Here is a 20,581-nt window from a genome sequence, read left to right on the forward strand (position 1 = left end):
TTATTGTGAAAAAAGGGCCAGAGGCGACGGTGGAATCGGAATCGAACCCACGACCGTGGCGTGAGAGTCTCTCATGCTAACCACTCGGCTACCGCGGTCCCCCCATGTAAGGTCTTGGTTAAGAAAAAAAAAAGTCAGTATCACGAGCGGAATTCGAACCCATGAACTTCGGCTCAATACGCTGCTACTCTAACCACTTGAGCTACCGTGACAATAGCTCAATCCTGATTGTCGTTTACGTCGGGAAAATTCGAACGGTTGTAGGTTAAGATGGAGAGTTGGTGTCCGAGTGGACCGAATTCACGATAACTCAAGTGGTAGAGCAGCGGCTTATTTAGCCGAAGGTCGCGGGTTCGAATCCTGCTCGTGACACCGACCTTTTTATCCCAACCAAGACCTTACATGGAAAGAATAATTAATTGAGAGAAGTAACTTGGTCAGTTGACCAATAAAAAAAAAGGTAAATGGATTATATACAACATTCAAAACACTACACCAATTAAAACGAAAATGGATCACCAAGACCTAAAGAAACAAAAAATAAAATTCAGACTTAATCCACCAAAGGCGCACACAAACAAGCAAACACATTGAAGATAGGAAATGCTGAAACGACTCTCTGAATGAAAGTTAACAATTAAAATTCAAATTTATCACGCCGCAGACAGCTATTAGAAATCACACAATTTAAAAATGTGAGTTTCGTCGTTTTAGCTATGGAAATTGAGTTTTGTTCTGTTGGTTTATGGGGTAAAAATGATTTTTTTTTTAACGATCGCTATAGAACGATGTTTACCCGTTCTACCGGAGCAGACGGTGCCAGCGTCACTTTTTCTTCCTACAACAACATAAAATTCATAACAGGAATAAAACAGATTTCTTTAACTTCTTCTTTTATATTTAAAAAACTTGTTAAATTATTGTAAAACAATTACGGGATTTTGAAATTCTTTACATTTATTTTTAATTTACGTTTTGAAAAAATTCACACACCATGAAGAATTAACATAGTACAACAGAGAAAAGCATCTTTAAAGAAATAATAACTATAAGTAATTCGACTTATATAATTGAAAGTTATGTTAGATTTCTAATAGCTGTCGCGCGTGATTAAAATTTCGAGGAATGTTGGCATTCCATCCAGCAAAGGTACGATTAGGGTTATATTGGAAATTCCATTAGGAAGACCCCCTTAACTCGATATTAGCTCGAAATCTCAAGGATTAAATCGTTCTTTACTCCCTTCAAATTAATTAATTCTAACAACGCCCTGTTACGTACTATATACCAGTATTTTTAAACTATATTATGTATATCTCCCTATGCCTTTATTTTTTTAATGATAAAATTTATATATTAAATGGGAAAATTGAAATCTTTAATTCCTGGGCAAAGTGTTAAAATGATTGATAGTTGCTTTTACCGTGTATTCGTTAGTGTGACACCTTTGGGTATGACATTAAAGGGAGGTAATGAAAATCCCCGTAAATCTCACAAAGCGATAAATAATATTTTAAGGTTCATAAATGTATATTAAAACGTCTCTAGAACTATCTTCTCTATTTTTGTCTCGGTTCATACCAACATTAAATATGAAGCTTTCTTTTTATTTTATCACTTTGGTATTTCAACTTGATAGTTGGATTTATTTCATATAATTAACTCGTTGTTTCTTTCTTTTTATATATTGAGAGATTAGTTTTGATATGAAGACAGTCGAGGGAGGTTAACCGGGTCAAAGTTGCAGAAGAAATAACTTTCAATATGACTCGGGAGGGACATGAGATAAAACGTTTGCTAACAGCTGTGCATCTAGGTCACAGATTGGGACTTGCCGAAACTTTTTTTTACACCCAACTGCCGCGCAAAACTTTTATTTCTTTCCTAAAGCATAAAAGAAAAATGAACTGAGTTATCTTTTATGGCGTCGCGTTATCGCAATTAACCGTTTTGTCTGAAGAGAACTTATAACATTATAATCGATTTATTTCCAGTCTGGGTATTCTAAATTGAAATACTATGAGATTTAGATAATGTAATATTTTAATGTAATTTTTTAATGTAATTGTGTAATGTAATTTTAATGTAATATAATATTTTAAAATGGTAGGTTTATCCTAGTGCTCACATATAGAGTATTGATAAGTTTTCCTATATCTATATTTTTTCATCAATTAATCACTTCTTCTATCATAAAAATGACAGTTTAACAATGTTATATATTTCGGCCTCCAGATAATTATTTATATACATATACACAGGATCTCCTAAGGAATAGTCTGGCATTGGGATGCATACCAAAATGCTGGAAGGAAATAAGGGTAATTTTCTTACCCAAGCCAGGTAAGGTCTCATATCAATTACCTAAATCATACCGACAGTAAGTATACCTTCTATTTTCATAAAAATAATAGAGAAAATCCTAGATAAGTACATTAGACATGACTGTGGAATTAATACCATGATACATCCCAATCAGCATGTTTATTTACCAGGAAAATCAGTGGAAACTGCTTTGCATTCACTGGTAGGAAAGATAGAGAAATCATTACTCAATAATGAATACACGTTAGGGTGCTTCTTTGATATCCAAGGGGCGTATGATATTGCAGACACTTCCTGCATTTTATCAGCACTTAATAGATACAATGTAGACCAACATCTCACAGGATTGGAGGGACGGATGGCAAATATGTGCTTAGGTAGTAGCATTTTTAGAATTAATGTCACAGGAGGCTGTGCACAGGGAGGCTGCTTATCCCCTCTTCTGTGGCTAATCACAGTAAATAGCTTAATAGAGATTCTGAATAATTCAGGTTTCTACAGCCAATTATTTTCAGATGATGGTACCATAATGATACCCTGACTCTTTCACTGCTGATGAAGGAGGCAATGGGGTTGCTTTCTGAGTGGTGTTGTGATAAAGGTCTTTCAATTAATCCAGGTAAACTGGAACTGATAATGTTTAGTAGGAGAAGAACACTAGGTAATTTCAAAAACCCTAAATTTCAGGGCNCACGTGAGCCGACCAAGTCCCGGACCTTTTAGGGATGGGGTACGAGTCTACCCAGGCATTTAACCCCTCGGGTCTTGGTCGCCCACCCTGCGTAATATATATACATGTACACATATTAAACCTCCCACAACTTCATGTTGTAATCCAAGGAGAAGCCAGAGCAGCTCACGGGCTCATACAAGGACAACCATCTGCAAGGATAGATCATGTAAATATACAATGAAACTGAGGGAAGAGATATTGGCAGATGCCGATCGATGCTGCTACTCCAAAATACAACTTTATTAAAAAGTACAACGTACTGATACTAGAAATGGGCGAAGGAAAACCGCTAAAGGCAAATTCTAACTGTTACACTGACAGCTTCAAAACTGACAAAGCAGGAGAGCTGGAGTCTTCGGGATGAATCCAATCCACCGACTCTACACTTAGGTAAATATGCTATTTTATTTTACAGTCTAAAATCAAAAATTAAAGTATTTATCTGTAAGACCTTTTGAAGAGGTTGCACTATTTTATCTCGTCCTGGAGCTTTCTTGGTTGGTGAAACCATTATTGGTTTTTGGACTTGAGCTAGAGTAAAATATTTAAAAAAATTGTAATGGCTCTTGCAAGGACTACAACTTTCATACAGTTCTCCAGCATTTGAAAAATCTGTAATTTCTATAGATAAACTATCAGGCTGAAACTGGAGGCTCAATAAAAAGAAAAATATATCGGCCTTTTTATCACTAACCATACTGTTTCTTCCTAAAATGTTTTAATACATAATTACATACACGAAAACAAATGTACAAACTAACAAATCTATTCAACGATTAGAAATAAACCCTTTCTTGCCGAAAGTTGCTTCAGAGCAACAAAAATTTAGCAAATTTGCTAAATCTTAGTTAATCCTTTGAGTTTAAATCGGGTGCAGTGTTGTTCCTGCTTCGTTTCTGCCTGTGTACTGGCAACACTGATTTATTTGGCGCCAATATAAATTCACGGGATTGCTCGCAAAACTTTTAAAAAATTGGTAAAGTTCGTCATGTTCTAAGACAACATTAGACCATAAAGGGTTAAAACAGTGCAGACCACAAACACAGCAGGAAAACTGCAAAGTAAGAACATTGACAAAACCAACCAAGTCAAAATACATCGGACAGACCGGACGAAAAATCAAAATCAAATATATTTATATATAACTCATGCAAAAATGTTTGCACAATGTTTCCATAGAATCAATATCTATTTAAATATGATCGTCATGCATTACTTTATTCAAAAATATTTGCTTATCGAGTTTCTGGAAGGTTGATGTATTCTGTTAAACGAGATGAAAAATAATTGGGCCAGCCGAAAAGTTACAACAATGAGAAAACTTCCATGATGGTAAATCTTCTTATTAAGTTAATAGATCTATATAAAGGCTAAAAAAACGTCGACTGCGGAAAAAGGTGAAAACAAAAGAAAGAATAAGGGAGTTAAGTCCAGTAATGAACCGGGAATATTGTTCGGTAAGGCGAAGTTGTAAGTCTTCATAGAGCGTCCTTTGTTTAACTTCCATTTTCACTGAACTTCGGGGGCATCGGTGAACAGAAAGGGGGCGGACCCGTTGGGAACCAATGTTCCCTTCAGTCGAGCATGAAATATTCTCTGAATAGCTGTGAGGGAGCAGATTGAACCTAGTTGACTGCAAGGAATCATAATTCCATTCGTTCATCCACCGTCTTATTAAATGCGATAGAAGCACAATTGTACAAAAAATATCCTTGAATGCACAATTCTAACACCAGCGAATACTTTTACTGCAGATATAACAAGAAAAATTTTGAATAAAAAAAAATCAGAAGTAGAATTATAGATAAAAATTCAATAAAATTCGACACAACAAGAATTAGAATGATATGAACTACCTAAACAAAGAAATGATATCTATCTAACAAGGCGTATTATATGATTCATATGAGTTCTAATAAAAATATGATTGAAACTGAGTACAACAATCACTTGAAGAAAGGGAAGTACAACGATCAAATGCATAAAACACTGAATTTTCATATTCACTGTATATATATATATACACACACGTGTGTGTGTGTGTGTATGTGTTTATATTTTTTGTTATTATTACTGAGTTGATTGTTACTTAGTTATGATTTAATATAAATGTGACTTCTTACTTAAAATTGTCGGTGTATGTAGACTCGAATTAGGGAAAAACCCATTAAAGATGATGAGGAAGGACCAAAAAGCCCGAAACCTAAAGAATAAATTAAAGAATTTTATGCCACGGAACGATTGATTTTCATTTTTCCACCAACTCCATAATAATTTATTTGTAATTAAATCCATTATAATTCGAGGTCTGATTAACCAAATAACTTCTTTCAATTAATTAACAGTTTTATGCAAGGTATTGGTTGAAATGAAAAAGTTAGTGTCACGGGGGGAATACGCCGCTACTCTAACCACTTGAGCTATTATCACTAAAGATCAAGTGGTTAGAGCAGCGGCGTATTGAGCCGAAGGTCGTGGGTTCGAATCCCGCTCGTGACACTAACTTTTTCATTTCAACCAACACCTTACATAAAACGATTTATTTGTAACGATGAATTTTAGATTGTGAGATGTTTCAGTCTGTGAGGTGACAAATATGTAGTTTTCTCATTACAGATCATTTAAGTATAATTATGAAAAACACTGAAGATGACAAGGTTAGGCAGTTGAACAACCGAACGACATGAGTTTTGGAGTTGATCTGAGATTGAAAAAAAAAATTAAAATTGTGGCGCACCATTCCTCATACATAAACTTTAAAAATCTCTTATTTAAAAACTTTACAGTTTAGATTCTTCTTACTACATTTCTTTTACACGGGAAAAAAAAGAAGACACGAGTATTATTTTATTTTTTCATAATCTAATTTATGAACGAAAAAGGAAGATCATATCAACCTGCGGTTCCAGTACGGTACAAAGGGGTGTTCCCTTTGATCCTATTTGTCCCACATGAAAAACCAAACAGGAAACGGCAAAGCATGCAAATGCGTGATATGGAACGTTCAAAGTATGAAATTCTCTCGACAACCTGCCTCGGGAATTAGAATGTACAAAATTCTCGTTCGTAGTCGGTTATTTGAAGGATTTTCTTGTAACCCCTGAGATGAGAAAGCCACGTGTATTTGATTATTTTTTTCATTTGTTGGTAAATTTTTAATAAAATCTTGTTTAAGTATATTACAAAAAGAAACTCTTACTTTCAAATTCAACAAAAATTGAACAAAATAAAAAAGTGACATACTCCTACTAAAAACGATCCATTACTTTAGTGAAGAGTTTTTCGTTTTTTTATTATGTTACAACTGAGTTAGATCACAAACAGAAACTTTGCAGTGTTTATTCAATTTTACATTATAACAGTGGAAAAGTAATCCATTACTTGTATTACTATCACAACGCTATTATCTTTCCCCACTATGGATTGAAAAATATTGGACAAGGTGGTTGGTAGGGTTGTATACGAAGTAGATAGCTAGGTCAATTGTTCAAAGGATTAGACTGGTATCTTGCAATGTTGGAACGCTAGGTTGAGCCATCATGAATGGTACGATTTTGTAAAAAGAGTTGAGGTCAATATGTGTTTTATGTTTTTGACATGTTTGAATTAATAATGTCAATAACAAAAAAATTTTGAACACCAACACAATTTCGACTTCACCAATTCAAAAATGATTATTAAAAAATCGTGAGATGCGGTCTGGTGTGACGTAGGTTTCAGAAAAACATTTTCTTTATTGTGCCAACGTTTCGATCTTTATTGAGATCATCTTCAGGGCTTGGGATTTACAAACATTGTTTAAATTTATCAAATACACGTAGGATGTGGAAAAAAGTGAATTTATACAATGCAAAATATTTCTTTTCATATTCAATCAAAGTATTTCTACTCACTCAAATCCTATTTATACGCCTATTTATCCACGTCTATTTAAAAGGATAATCTGGCCGAACCATTACCAACGTTTATTCCCTTCATCGGCTCTTTTCACCTCAAAGAAGACGACGCCTTATACAAAAATGTCTTTTCTATACCGACTTCATTCCCCACCCCTTCAAAATCCAACGTATATAAACATAAAACATCACTATCTCACTGGCACTCTCAACAAGACACGCAAGAAAGCACAATTTATCAGAAAAAAACACTTTGAGTGAGTAGAAATACATTGATTGAATATAAAAAGAATATTTTGCATTGTATAAATTCACTTTTTTCCACATCCTATATGTATTTGTTAAATTTGAACAATGTTTGTAAATCCCAGGCCCTGAAGATGATCTAAATAAAGATCGAAACGTTGGCACGATAAAGAAAATGTTTTTCTGAAACCTACGTCACACCAGGCCGCATTTCACGATTTCTGAATAATTATCGACTAACGGTCACTACTCACCACACAATCCAAAAATATTACACAAAGAACAAAACAAACATAAACGTAATTTTTTAGAAATGGTTTACTTTTACAGAGATAAACACAGCTTCAATTTCAGAACAGACACATGTAAACTCAGTCGCAGCTACGCCAATATCCTTAATCAAATTCAATATCGATGACAAACATATATCTTCATCACATCACACAAAACATATTATATAACATATAAAACATTCATCACATTCCACACATCAAACATTTCTACATAGTCTACATGTATTTCTTCAACAATTTGGCTTTCCTTTCCTTAATTATCCCCGTCTATATAATCCTGAATGGATAATCAGGCCGAACCATTACCCATTTTTCCCATTTTCGGATCCTTTCACTTCAAAGAAGCCGACTCCTCAATAAAAAATATCTTTATATCCCGACATCTTTCCCCACCCCTCCAAAATCCAACGTATATAAACATAAAACATCAATATCTCTCTGGCACTTTCAATTAGACACACAGAAATGACACATCTACACAGAAAACATACATTTTGAGTGAGTACAAATACTTTGATTGAATTTAAAATTTACAGCATTGTATAAATTCAATTTTTCACATCCAATATGTATTTGTTAAATTTAAGCAATGTTTATAAATCTCAGGCCCTGAGGATGATCTCAATAAAGATCGAAACGTACGATAAAGAAAACGTTTTTCTAAAACCTGCGTCATACCAGACCGCATCTCTCGATCTCCAAATAATCATTAACTAACGGTCACTAAACGCCACACAAAAATAATAAGATCAACGCATTGGTACATGTGTGTAATATGTTTCATTCTTGATATGTTCATAGTAAGTTTTTATTTTATCCTTCAAAATTCCAAATATTACACGGTCTATTGTTAAACAAATCAAGAGATAAACATCAAAAGTTTGTAGGATTTTTACAAAATATGTGAAAGTTGAACTTAAAAAAATGTCGTATTCGCGTATGTCAATTTCAAAAATTTCCAAAACATACAAAACCAAATATCTTGGTTTAACAAAAAAAAAAGTTATGCCAAAAGTTGTATCGGCAATACCTCATAATCATAGTTCCATTAGTGTTAGTATGTATTGTTTAGTAAAGTACGATATTGGATTTGCATTAAGCACGACTTATTTTCATCCGAGCCCTTCCGAGTGCGGAGAAGAAGTTCAGAAGAAAAGAAGGAAATTCGATATCTCGCCCAGTGGGTCACCTGACGTTTATAAATCGCCCAATACCCTCTACAAAAAGAAATAGGGTAATCGGCCTCTTTCCATTCAACGGAAATTTCGTTTAGAATTCTAAACTATACATCATCATCATTTAAAGGATAAGCTTATACATTTTTGATTCCTTGCAGAATATAGATCCAGGTTTTTAATACTTCAAGGTGAATACACACTTGTATGGCTGTGCGAATACATCAATATTGACTATACAACCGATTTTCTTACCAAGATAGTAATAATAATGCTAGAAATGTTTCAGTTGATAAGAAAACATCATTTCACGTTAATAAATAAATTATCTTGATGTGATTGATATCAGGCTTAAGATCATAATTACATATAAAATATAGGATAAGGGGATAAGGTTATCTACTAAATAAGTTTGAATAGTAGGTGGATTTCAGTATCAAGGCTCAACTGAATGCTAAGCTTTAATTTTAATCTTATTTAGCTTTTCGGCTAGATCTTGATGTTTTTACAGCTTACAGTCTTTGTTACTTGATGATTGAATGAAAGTGTAAAACGCTTAATGAAAGTATAGGTAAGGAAAATTGTTTGGTTAACTCAGCAGAATTGCGTGGTGTTTAGTGACTGTTGCTTGATAATTATTTGGAGGTCGTGAGATGTGGTCTGGTATGATGTAGGTTTTAAAAAAACATTTTCTTTATCGTGCCAACGTTTCGATCTTTATTGAGATCATTTTCAGAGTTCAAAGTGTTCGTTTTTCGTGTAGATGTGTCATTCTTGACTGTCGTGTTGAGATTGCCCCCATTCCGAGGAGAATCAGACAGTCAACCAGTCGCTCTTCTGGAATTTTCCCATCTTCCAAATCCGTCATTGTGGCAATGGATCCTTAAAATCTGGTTAAAAATCCTCAAATAGACTTCTTCCCCCAAAGATTACTCGTTCTTTAAAAAGAAATATGTAATGTTAACTTTCGCTTGTTGCAAATCTGAGGGCTACTATCTTCCCCCATGGCAGCTGCTCTGGCCCTACAATTTTGCCCTTCCTGATCTTTCCTTTGAGTTGATTCTTGAGCTTCAAACTAGACTTTCACACGCCTTCACTCTAATTGTTTAAAACAGTACTAATAATTATACATTTTACTATTAATTAAACGATTAGTTATACAAAAAATAGTTTGATCCTGACATACAAATTAATTCAGCATATATTTCTTGTTATTTTGTTAGCATATGCCAACTCAAAAAATTCTCTAAACACGACACACCACAATGACACATATACATGGAAAACAAACACTTTGAGCCCTGAAGATGATATCAATAAAGATCGAAACGTTGTCACTATAAAAAAAAATGTTTTTCTAAAACCTACGACACACCAAACCGCATCTCACGACCTCCAAATAATCTTAGCAGAATGTTTCTATGTAGCATTTTGTTTATTTAAAAAATAAGTATTACGATAGGACAGGTTTTATGTATAATTAATAAAAAAGTGAAAATGCTTTTGAAATTTGTAAATCCTAAATTAACATAGCGTGCATTAACACTGACAATCAGCAGTGAGAAAAATAGTACTGTTTTGATTTGACGACTATTTTCATCTCCAAAAACATATAAATAATATTGTCTGATTGATAACAAACACATCACTAATATGATAAAACGATGGTCCCTTTAACTCCCAGATCCAAAGATTGTATATTGAAAACATATTTATTAGCGCGAATGGAAGGCCATATCCGTCGATCCCTTATAAATATCGAGTACTCTGGCACGAATAAATGAAATATGTGTTGTATGAATATTATATTGAATGAAGGAATGAATAAGAAAGATTTTAGTATCAATATACTAAATATGTCAATGTAATTTATTAGTGTGATAGGTGAATTCCATTCATTATCAAGTATTGTGGGCAGTGTGAATGGAGTCTGGTGAGTGTGAATGTAATTTATTATCGTGGAAGGGGAATGGCCGAATAGTATTGAGTACTTAGGGTAGTGTGGATGACGTTTGAGATGTTTAATATCATTTATTAACCTGAATGAAGGGTTTTCATGCCTAATCACCCTGAGGAATATCAAGTACTTTGGGGCAGTATGATCGCTAACTTGACTCACTTGTTTTTAATTTTTTGATTAAATCAATGAGATTTGGATGTAAGCATGGACAAGGGAAAAATTATATAACAGAACGGATAGCCTGGAACCGTCGGGCGCTTAAAAGTCTCGGCGGATTACCTCTGAAAGAAACTAATCCTCTTCCTTTGTCCGCGTCGTTGTGATTAAGATTTAACAAAAAATCTTTTCATCCTCTTTCGATTGCCGGATGTCCTTTGGCGATGTTCCAATTCTGAATCCTTTCTAAGCTCGGCTCTAAGTTGCTGGCAAAATCCTTCGCGTTCCAGTCCTTTTCAAGTCACCTTTCAATTGAAGCCTATTCTTTTTGTGTACATCTCTTCGAAGTTATTTCTTAAGATTTTAACGCTTTAAATGTTTACGTAGATAATGACCGAAAAAATAGTTAAAATGTTTGGTTTTTATTAAAAAAAAAGCACACGTAATTTTGGAAAAGATTGGGATTTAGATTGATATACATTCAAATCTGCACATGTATGTACTTATCTGCACACATTGCACAGACGAGCCTATCACTTCTCGTAGTCCACCGGCAATCCGAGGTTTTGAAATTTAGAATAAATTGCCGGCAGGCTTAGAAACACTCACCCCGGCTGTTGGCAGTCCGGGGGCAGACTTCGGTTTTATCCGTCCAGCCACCGAGGTTCCGGGTGCTGTCAACAGCTATGTCAATTTAGCAACCAATGTATGCAGTTACTAGATCCAACCATATTCACTCTTTGTTAAATACATTATACATATTATACACTCAATTAGGGTGGTGGAGAACTCGATGTTCCTCCATTACCCACTGCTCATATTATATAACAAACGTAATTAACGTTCAATGGGTACTCAACACTCCACCACTACACATTCACACCAATAAATACAATCACTATTAATACTCCTAGGGGCACAAAACTAGCATTACTATATACAATAAAACAATCCTGTTTCCTACAAAAATCGGAACAGGGGACCCAGACACTCAAGCAGAATTCTCATATTGGCAATCTTCATGCTCTCTATATAGAGCCAAGAAGTTGCACCATTCTTGTCTCCTTGTGAGACACATGGAGCAACCTTTTTCTACATGACGGATACATACGCGGGTTTGGCCCAAAAGTAAGTGACCGTGTGCCACCCTTGCCTGGGTAGTGCCTCAAACTTAATTGGGTTTTTTGTTTAAAATATTGACAGAAAATGTCTCTTTGTAATATTCTATAAGTATATATTATAATATTATAATAATTTCTTTTATACGCATCTGTACCAAATGAATATTTTCTGCCATTGAACGAAAATAATATCTTGACTTAACAAATTGTCATCAATTTGATTCCTTTTGATCATCTTATTTTTTATTTTCATTTGTTATCTTATTTTCTGCATTTGTACACAATACAAAATTCTGTAAGAACAAAAACACAATAAACAAGAGACGAGAACTTACCCAGTAGTGAGCCTCTAAGCCTGTCGAAAATAATTAAATAATGACTCGTATAAAAAAAAAAAAAAAAAATTTTTATTTCACTTTTAAATTTTTTAAGTCGGAATTAAGAACCATTGGCAAAATTAATTTAATAATTTTTTGTAATTTGTTTTTCTTACTTCTGGAAGAAAGGGAATATTAAACGGCAAAAAAGAGGGAAAATTCGAACGGTTGTAGGTTGAGATGGAGAGTCGGTCTCCAAGAGGTCAAGATAGCTCAAGTGGTAGAGCAGCAATGTATATAGCCGAAGGTCTTGGGTTCGAATCCCGCTCGTGACACTGACTTTTTTATCTCAACCAAGACCTTACATAAAAAGAATAATTAATTCATAAAAAATATGTTTAACAATTTTTCTTAGGACTTTTGATTTGAATCTTTGAACATGTTGGAAGAAAGAATGCCTGGTTGACCTCTCTCCCCCCCAGTTCGATCCATGTCTAAATTAGTTTGAGAATCATGGTGTGTAGTTGCACAGCACCCGAGGCCTAGCCAGGTAGTGCCAGCGTTGTACGGCTTCGTAAACAACCGCTTCATCCAGGTCACACAAGCCGATGTCTCGCCATGATCCACGCTCTTACACTGAAGCATTTATTTAATTGGTCTGCTTATCTCGTATAAGGTCGCTCTTCATCATTGAGGTGTATATATATATATATATATATATATATATATATATATATATACCGGGGTACAGAAGATGAGAGACCTGCGCCAAATTATTACCTTTTGTAGTTTGTTGGAAGTTTGAATCGTCTATCGACAAGTGATGATAATAGTTGTAACTTCTATTTAGTTTGTTCTGTTTTAGTCTGTATTTGTCTTGGTAATCCATGGTAATGTACATATTTGACAGGGGCTAGTGAAAATCTGTTAAAGTAAATAGTAAGTGAGTAAAATGCGGTAATGTAATCCATGTAAGTATGATGTTCAAGTAGTGGAGTTTTTACTTTTTGCACCACATGTCAAGACAATTTGAAGGTTTTTGCAGTGACGGTATCTCTATTAGAGAAACGTATAGGAATCTTCAGAAAAAGAGGAGAATATAGTTTCTGGGACGATAGGAAGGCCATCGGTATAAGTGGTGTAAAAAAGATGTCGAATTATGCTCCCTTGTGGGAAGCCATCTAGTTAGTAGTTATGTAAAAACTAAGGGACAGGAAAAATTTGAATGAAAAAAACACTTAGTACCTTCATCCGGACTTTGAAACTAGTTTTAGTTATTTATACTATTTTTAAACAAATATAAACAACTATTTAAAATTATGTATTCAACATAATAAATTTGTAAGTTTTGCTTTGAAGAATGGATGAGATTTTTCACCCGTTCATTATACATTACGACTGTAACCTCCGCCTGGTTTTCGTATTATATTAGGTGCTGTAAAAGATTCAGATGCCACAGGAGTATAAGGTATCAACCCTGTCGATGTCAAGAAATGGATGCCAAGACACACACCCAGAAAACATTCCTTCTGTCCAAGTGTGACCGAAATGAAGTCGACAACACAATTGATGGACTTTGGAGTGTAGTAGCAGATCAAAATTGGTGACCCAAAATAGTTTCTTTTGAGTCAATAATGAAGGGCAGATCTTTTGATAGGAGCTTCTCGACTCATTACAGGAGGCAGAAAGGACAGTAAAAGACGGTTTACAGGTTGGTCGGTTTATGGAGAAGATTTGTGGTGGAAAATTTTCAACGGGCCAAAAAAGACGTTTTTCGCAGGACAGAGTAAATAATTTAAGTGAGGGAAACTAGGGCTTTCCTTCGAAGACAGCTAAAGATTTGAAACAATCGAATCATTTATCACGACTAAGGTGACATTTTTGAAAAAATGCGTTTGATTAATATCTAATGTCGGAAGGCAAAAAGGCTTTAGGTGGGAGAAAAAGAGTTAAAAGATAATTCATGTCTTGTTCGATGTCATTCGTCTGCAGAGGGTATGGAGGCTGTTGCTGTGCGGCGTGAATGTAGTGGTTCGTTGCTGGAGACAGAATTTTTATTAGAACTTAGAAACCATATTATAAAACGATATTTGGCAGGTGGATTCTCGTATATATATATATATATATATATATACCTGCATAAGCTATTACGTTGGGTGAAAGCATAAATGACTCAACCCAAGTACAACAATTTTTCTGCCAGTAATGATAAAGTGTTGCATAATCAAGGTGAAAAATGCCATTGGGCAATATTAAACAAAAAGACAAGTTTGGAAGTATACTTTATCAAACTGATTTTGACGGTTTTATTAATATTTGAAAAGTTATAAAAATATATTTTACAGTTATTATTGTTTTATTATTTAGAAAAATAACGTTTTAATATGCTGGGCTTAATATTTAATCAAATGGTCTTATTGGCTTTCTAAATGTACATTACAATATTGCGGAACTTTAAATTTCTACCTAGATGCGGCTTCTATAAATCCTTCTCTTTAATAATTGAAAAATTACACAAGTCTGAGATAGAGTGACCGTCTTTGCTTTCTCACTGGTGACACGCCATGAATTATTTTGGATTAAAGCTTTCACGTTGGTGGTCGTCAAGTCTTCCAAACTTGGCAAACTACCACCACTGCACTATCCCTCTAATGGCAACTCAAACAAGATTATATTACCAAACGTCGGGTGAAAAACCCTGCATTATTTCCTGGCCTCAGATATCATTTGTTTCTAATATCTTTTTTACAGTTCAACAATTTAATGATTAGTGATGTTAATTTTATCACTATTATGATGGTGTGGAATATTATGAGAATAGAATCGGAAATACCATAACAAAAAGATTTACCAATAGTACAATACTGAAATAAAATTCACTAGTTTTCGTGGTCCGCTTGACCAATTAATATTATTCAATTAATTAGGTTGAGTGGGAAGTTAGTGTCCGAATGGATCGTGGTCACGATAGCTCAAGTGGTAGAGTAGCGGCGTATCTAGCCGAAGGTCATGGGTTCGAATCCCACTCGTGACGCTGACTTTTTTATCTCAACTAAAAACCTTAGTTAATTGAAAGATATTAAGTGATCAAGCGGACTATGAAAACTAATGAATTTACAAAGTTAAAATGAAGGATATCTTCACTAAAGCTCTCCGTGACTATTTCATTTGTCGCCGAGAATAAAATAGATTACACGATACTTGAAAAATGGCAAAACGGAGGTAAAATACAAAAGGTGGGGTTGAGGTGGGAAGTTAGTGTCTGAGTGGATCGAAGTCACGATAGCTCAAGTGGCAGAGTAGCGGCGTATCTAGCCGAAGGTCGTGGTCCCGCTCGTGACACTGACTTTTTTATCTCAACTAAAAACCATAATTAACTGAAATTAAATAAATGCTTTAAAAAAATTACGTAATATTCTAGAAACTAAGATCTCGTAAATGAAAACATTAGTGATTTTATTACTAATTACAGAACAGAATGAATGGAGAATCTCTCAGACAGAAAGTAATGTATCAAAATTATTTAAAATTAAAAACGAAATTGGGTGCTGGCCTGAGAAGTTCAGAGAAGACCCCTGCTGGGTCTAGAAGGGAAATGGTCATATCAGGTTGCGTATAGGTCACAAGATCACATATGGGTTCACGGTAACGGAAATGAAACCTCGCCAGTACCAGTAGTGTAGAAAAATAGTCACTATAAAGCTTGTAACACCAAATTGTTGAAAACTGAATGGGCAAAGAACGAACTTTGAAATTCCGCACGACCTTGGTGCATAGAAGTGGGCTCAGGTCTCTGATCAAATATCTCAGGGATAAAAATATTTTTTAACTGTTCGTACAACGTTGTGTGTTTAGGTTGGTCTATGTGATATGAACTGTTAAAAAATGAATAGGGATATAATTAATTTATTCTTCTTCTATTAATTTTAATTAAATTAACCAATATATTCTTCGTACTTGTATAAAACAAAATAGAAAATACAAACCAAAAACAAACAAATGTTACTTCTCATTGTTAATAACGGATTTACTTAAGAATAGTGAACATGAAATTTATTCATTCTCTAAANTCGCATTTCTGTTTGTACAGTGATAGTAGGTCGAAGAGTCTATCGAGAACAGAGGACGCATATAATTCCCCGGTCGGGGCTGGGATTTGCTCTGGAGGACAAACTGGACTCTATATTCATGTTCTCGGATTCTTAACCCGCGAGTGAAGACAGGCCCCGTAGTGCCCGTGTGCCGGTTCAACATGAGTTCGCCAACTCGCAGACCAAACCCCATCATTTACTATGGACTCTATATTCTTGAAGGCAATCTCACCGCAGTCCATTAATCCAATAAAATTGGTCAAAATAGAGATCTCATTGGTAGGGATGTTGAATTTCTGGATGACAATGCCAACCCCATTGAGGCAAAGTTGTTCATCAATGTGTATAAAATCTAGGGATTTCCCATCTTCCCCTCTCCAATTGTTTCTAGACGTCCAGACCCATGGAGTACTTGTGGGCTGCTTTGCAGAGAATGCTTTTCGATCATCATCCGCAGCTAGTTGACCTGCACCAACTGACTGCACCTTTGCAACATCTATGGAGTGAAATTCCTTATGAAATTATTGACAACCTTATTAACAGTACTAATAGGGGCTTAGAGATTTTAACATGATAGAATTAAATCCTTTTATTTTATTATTTTTCAAAATCCCTTAATTAAATTTTTCTTCAACAGAAAACTAATAAATTTTAATGCCATTTATGATAAAATAAAATAACAATGCTAGGGAAGTGTGCGAATGTAATTTATTAGCAAGAAAGGAGGATTTTCTTTATCAACCACGCCGAGTATTCTAGGGCAATGTGAACGGTAACGAAATTATCACGTTTTGTCTTGTTTCTGTTTTATGTATATTTGTGTTTATTATTTATACTGTATACACATTTGACGAGACCTGGGATAAGAAGAAACTAGCAATAAGATGTAGAAGATATGAAGAAATGAGGCTTCGTTACCGCCATATTTGATTTGATGCTAACTTTCTTGGACAAACAGGGAAAAACTTACTAGAAAACTAAACTTCAAAATCACTAACATTAACCCACAGATAAAAGCTTAAAAAATTATTACTATAATACAATATGACAAATAAGAAAGTGAAATATATTTAAATTAAATAAATGATAACAAATATTAATAAATAAAATAGCTTGTGTGCTTCGTGTAGATCTGAAATAATAATATGCACATTGAAAACAACTTACAATTATCTAAGAAGAATTTTCACAGGATAAGTTCTCGGTTTTAACTTCGGCAAGTCAATGCTTTGGTTGTTTCGCCAATCCTTAGTATTGCCTGTTGTATCACAAATGCGCGAATTTTATTATTGTTCAGTTTATGCTGAGTTTATCTACGTTAATGTATCTCAAAACGTGTATTCCGTTTAAAAGGAAAACTCGTAAATATACGCCTATCCACAAACAGTGGCACTTGACATAAACCTCCAACCCCTCTGAACAGTACATAATGGGTAATAAAGAAGGCAAATTGGTCGTATTTCACGACGAAATAGCCACCACACGTGACAAAAACTTTTACTTACATTTAGCCAGGTGGTGGGATAAAAACAATATATTTTTGTAAAAGTTTCTAATTTTTCTTGAAGTTGTTTACTTTATCGATTAAAATAAACTTAATAAAGCTGTAATTACGTATGCCAATTATTAAAGATTTTTACTCAAAAAATTATAATCTTAGACTTTTTTCATTTTTTTTAAATACTGGTAGATGAAAGAATTATAAGATTTGTCTAGCTCACAATTGTCAAAATATGCAATACTCATCTAAAGGCATGAGAGCATTGATGCCGAATACAAGTGCGGTAAGTAATGATAAAGAAAACATCGGCGACGAGAGTGCAAAGTTTTCAATAAGCTACTGTCATCCAAACCAACTAAAATCACTTTTTTTCATCTCAACCCGCTGATGTATCATCAAAACAAAGTTTGTTTTCACGCAACTTGACTCAATTTACCAGCTTTGAAAGAGAGATTATCGTCGACAAGGTCTTGAAGAGAATGGATGGATCTTCTTGTCCAGAAGACATTCAGAAAAACTTTTTGCCAATGTTTTTACTCGAAAATAAAATTGAAAAAACCAGCAGGATTTACTTACTGATAAGCATGATGAAAGAATAGTAAAAGGTTTTATTGTACAAAGTTCAAGCTGGTGATGGATAGTAGATTCATGGTTTCAATACCATAACCGTTTTAAGGTGAAATTCTGTCTAAAAATGTCTCAACTGAAACACCGTGGACAGATAACGGCGAGGACGCAGCGAATTGCGAATTCTTAATGCAGGCAACCGGTACAACCACCTCATGTTATTGTGACTATAACATGGCTGACATTTATTTTTACAGTGGAAAGGTTCATGGAAAAAAAATTGCCTCAAATTCTACCTGTTGTTAACGCTTGTGTTCTTGTCGTTTAAAAAATAAACAAAAAGGATGCAGGGTTTGGAGCATAGGGCATTCGTAGAAAAGAAAATATCAATAAGTAAATTCATCGATGCCAGATATTTATGGACTGTAACATGACAGTATATAGATCACATGGAAGCGATTATACAACATTAAATTTGAGATCCAACGTAAACCCTCCCTTCATCATCATAAAAATAATCTACATCCAGTTATTCTTTACAGCACAGCCAATAAACCTATCTTTGATTCTTATCGATATCACATGCAGATCTGGGTCGTTTGGGAAAGGCAGGGACAGCTAGAGAGGCGGGTCCAGTAATGTACAACAGGTGTTCTCACGCAAGCAAACCGATACAACGAACATGACGAAAAGTTTACATATTTCTCCTGCAGTAAGTAAATAATCAGGATAGCTTAAAAACTAGCATGATTTTTTCACATTTTTTTAACAAAATAATAAAATCTATTTAACTAATTTTTAAATATAAAGCTTTTAAAATGGTGAATTTTATGCTTTAATAATTTCACTAGTTTTCGTGGGCCTCTTGACCAATTAATATCTTACAATTAATTAAGGTTTTTAGTTGAAATAAAAAAATCAGTGTCACGAGCGGGATTCGAACCCACGATCTTCGGCTAGATACACCGCTGCTCTACCACTTGAGCTATCGGGACCTCGATCCACTCGGACACTAATTTCCCATCTCAACCCCAACTTTTGAATTTTCACTTCTTTTTGCCATTTTATGTTTTACACTAAGCGTTTACAAAATCATTTTTGATTTTGTTCCTTCTATTCAGAGCCAGACATTACTAGCAGAAGAAATTATCTATCGGTATTAAGTTCATAGCCTTTTTGGGATGGCATCAAAGACAAGACATTGGGAACAACAACAAAATTACCATTGGGCACCTGACCACTTTTCGGGCTTACCAAATTGTACACAACTTAGATCCTAGACAGGAGAGAAGAATAAGTTATCGGTTTAATGGCAATGTATGCCAGGACAGAGGCATTCAAAAATGTTCATTAAAGGACTATCACAAAAACTAATACTAGAACTACTAAACCTAGAAAGTGTTAGGACTAGAATGTTGATAGACACTGCACATGTCCATTATTGCAAAGCAGCAGAAACAAGCCTGTGCCAAAAAGAAAAAGGAACAGCAGGAAACGTCCTCTTTTGGTGCGATAGCTTATATGGCTGAGATCCTTTCTCCTGGGATAGAAAAAGCCTGAGAGGTACACACAAAAAAAGCGTTAAGCTTAATGAGGAGCTCTATATAATAATGGCGATTCACAACGGGCCAATACTGGTCGGGGTGCGTAAGTCGTAAAGAGGACCGATTCCTTTTAAATCTTAACGTTTTACGCACGTCAGTGCAAATAATTGGTAGAGCCATACGTATATGCTCGGAGCATAAGCAAACAAGCCTGTGTAGATAGTGCAAGGTAAAAGTAAAAACAGCGGAATAGATTTTCTGTTGGTGCGAATGCTGAGATTCTTAATCCATATAGAAAAAAAGCTAAAATCTTACTTTGGGATATAATATGCTTAACGAAAAGCTCTAGATAATAAAGCAGAATGATCAATAGTGAATTGAACGCGGTAAGTGAGGTCGTAAAGAAGTTGACCGTTTTTACCTTAACCTTCCTTAGTAAAATATTTTCTTCGTTGAGAAAGGAAGAGGATTAAATATCACACAGTGTATCAGTGAAATCTCAGCTCTATTTCTTGAAAGAACTAGGCGAGAAGGATCCAATGAAAGAAATTTTCTAAGTTGATTTCAACGCTTTTTAAAATATTTTTGTGTGTTAAACTTGACTGAGATGATTCTGAATGGTCAGCCCTTAGTTATATGAGATTACTGTGCACGTT

Source organism: Cimex lectularius, unplaced genomic scaffold (genome assembly GCF_000648675.2).
Source record: "Cimex lectularius strain Harlan isolate CLEC.00 unplaced genomic scaffold, Clec_2.1 scaffold108, whole genome shotgun sequence".
Taxonomy (NCBI): Eukaryota; Metazoa; Arthropoda; class Insecta; order Hemiptera; family Cimicidae; genus Cimex; species Cimex lectularius.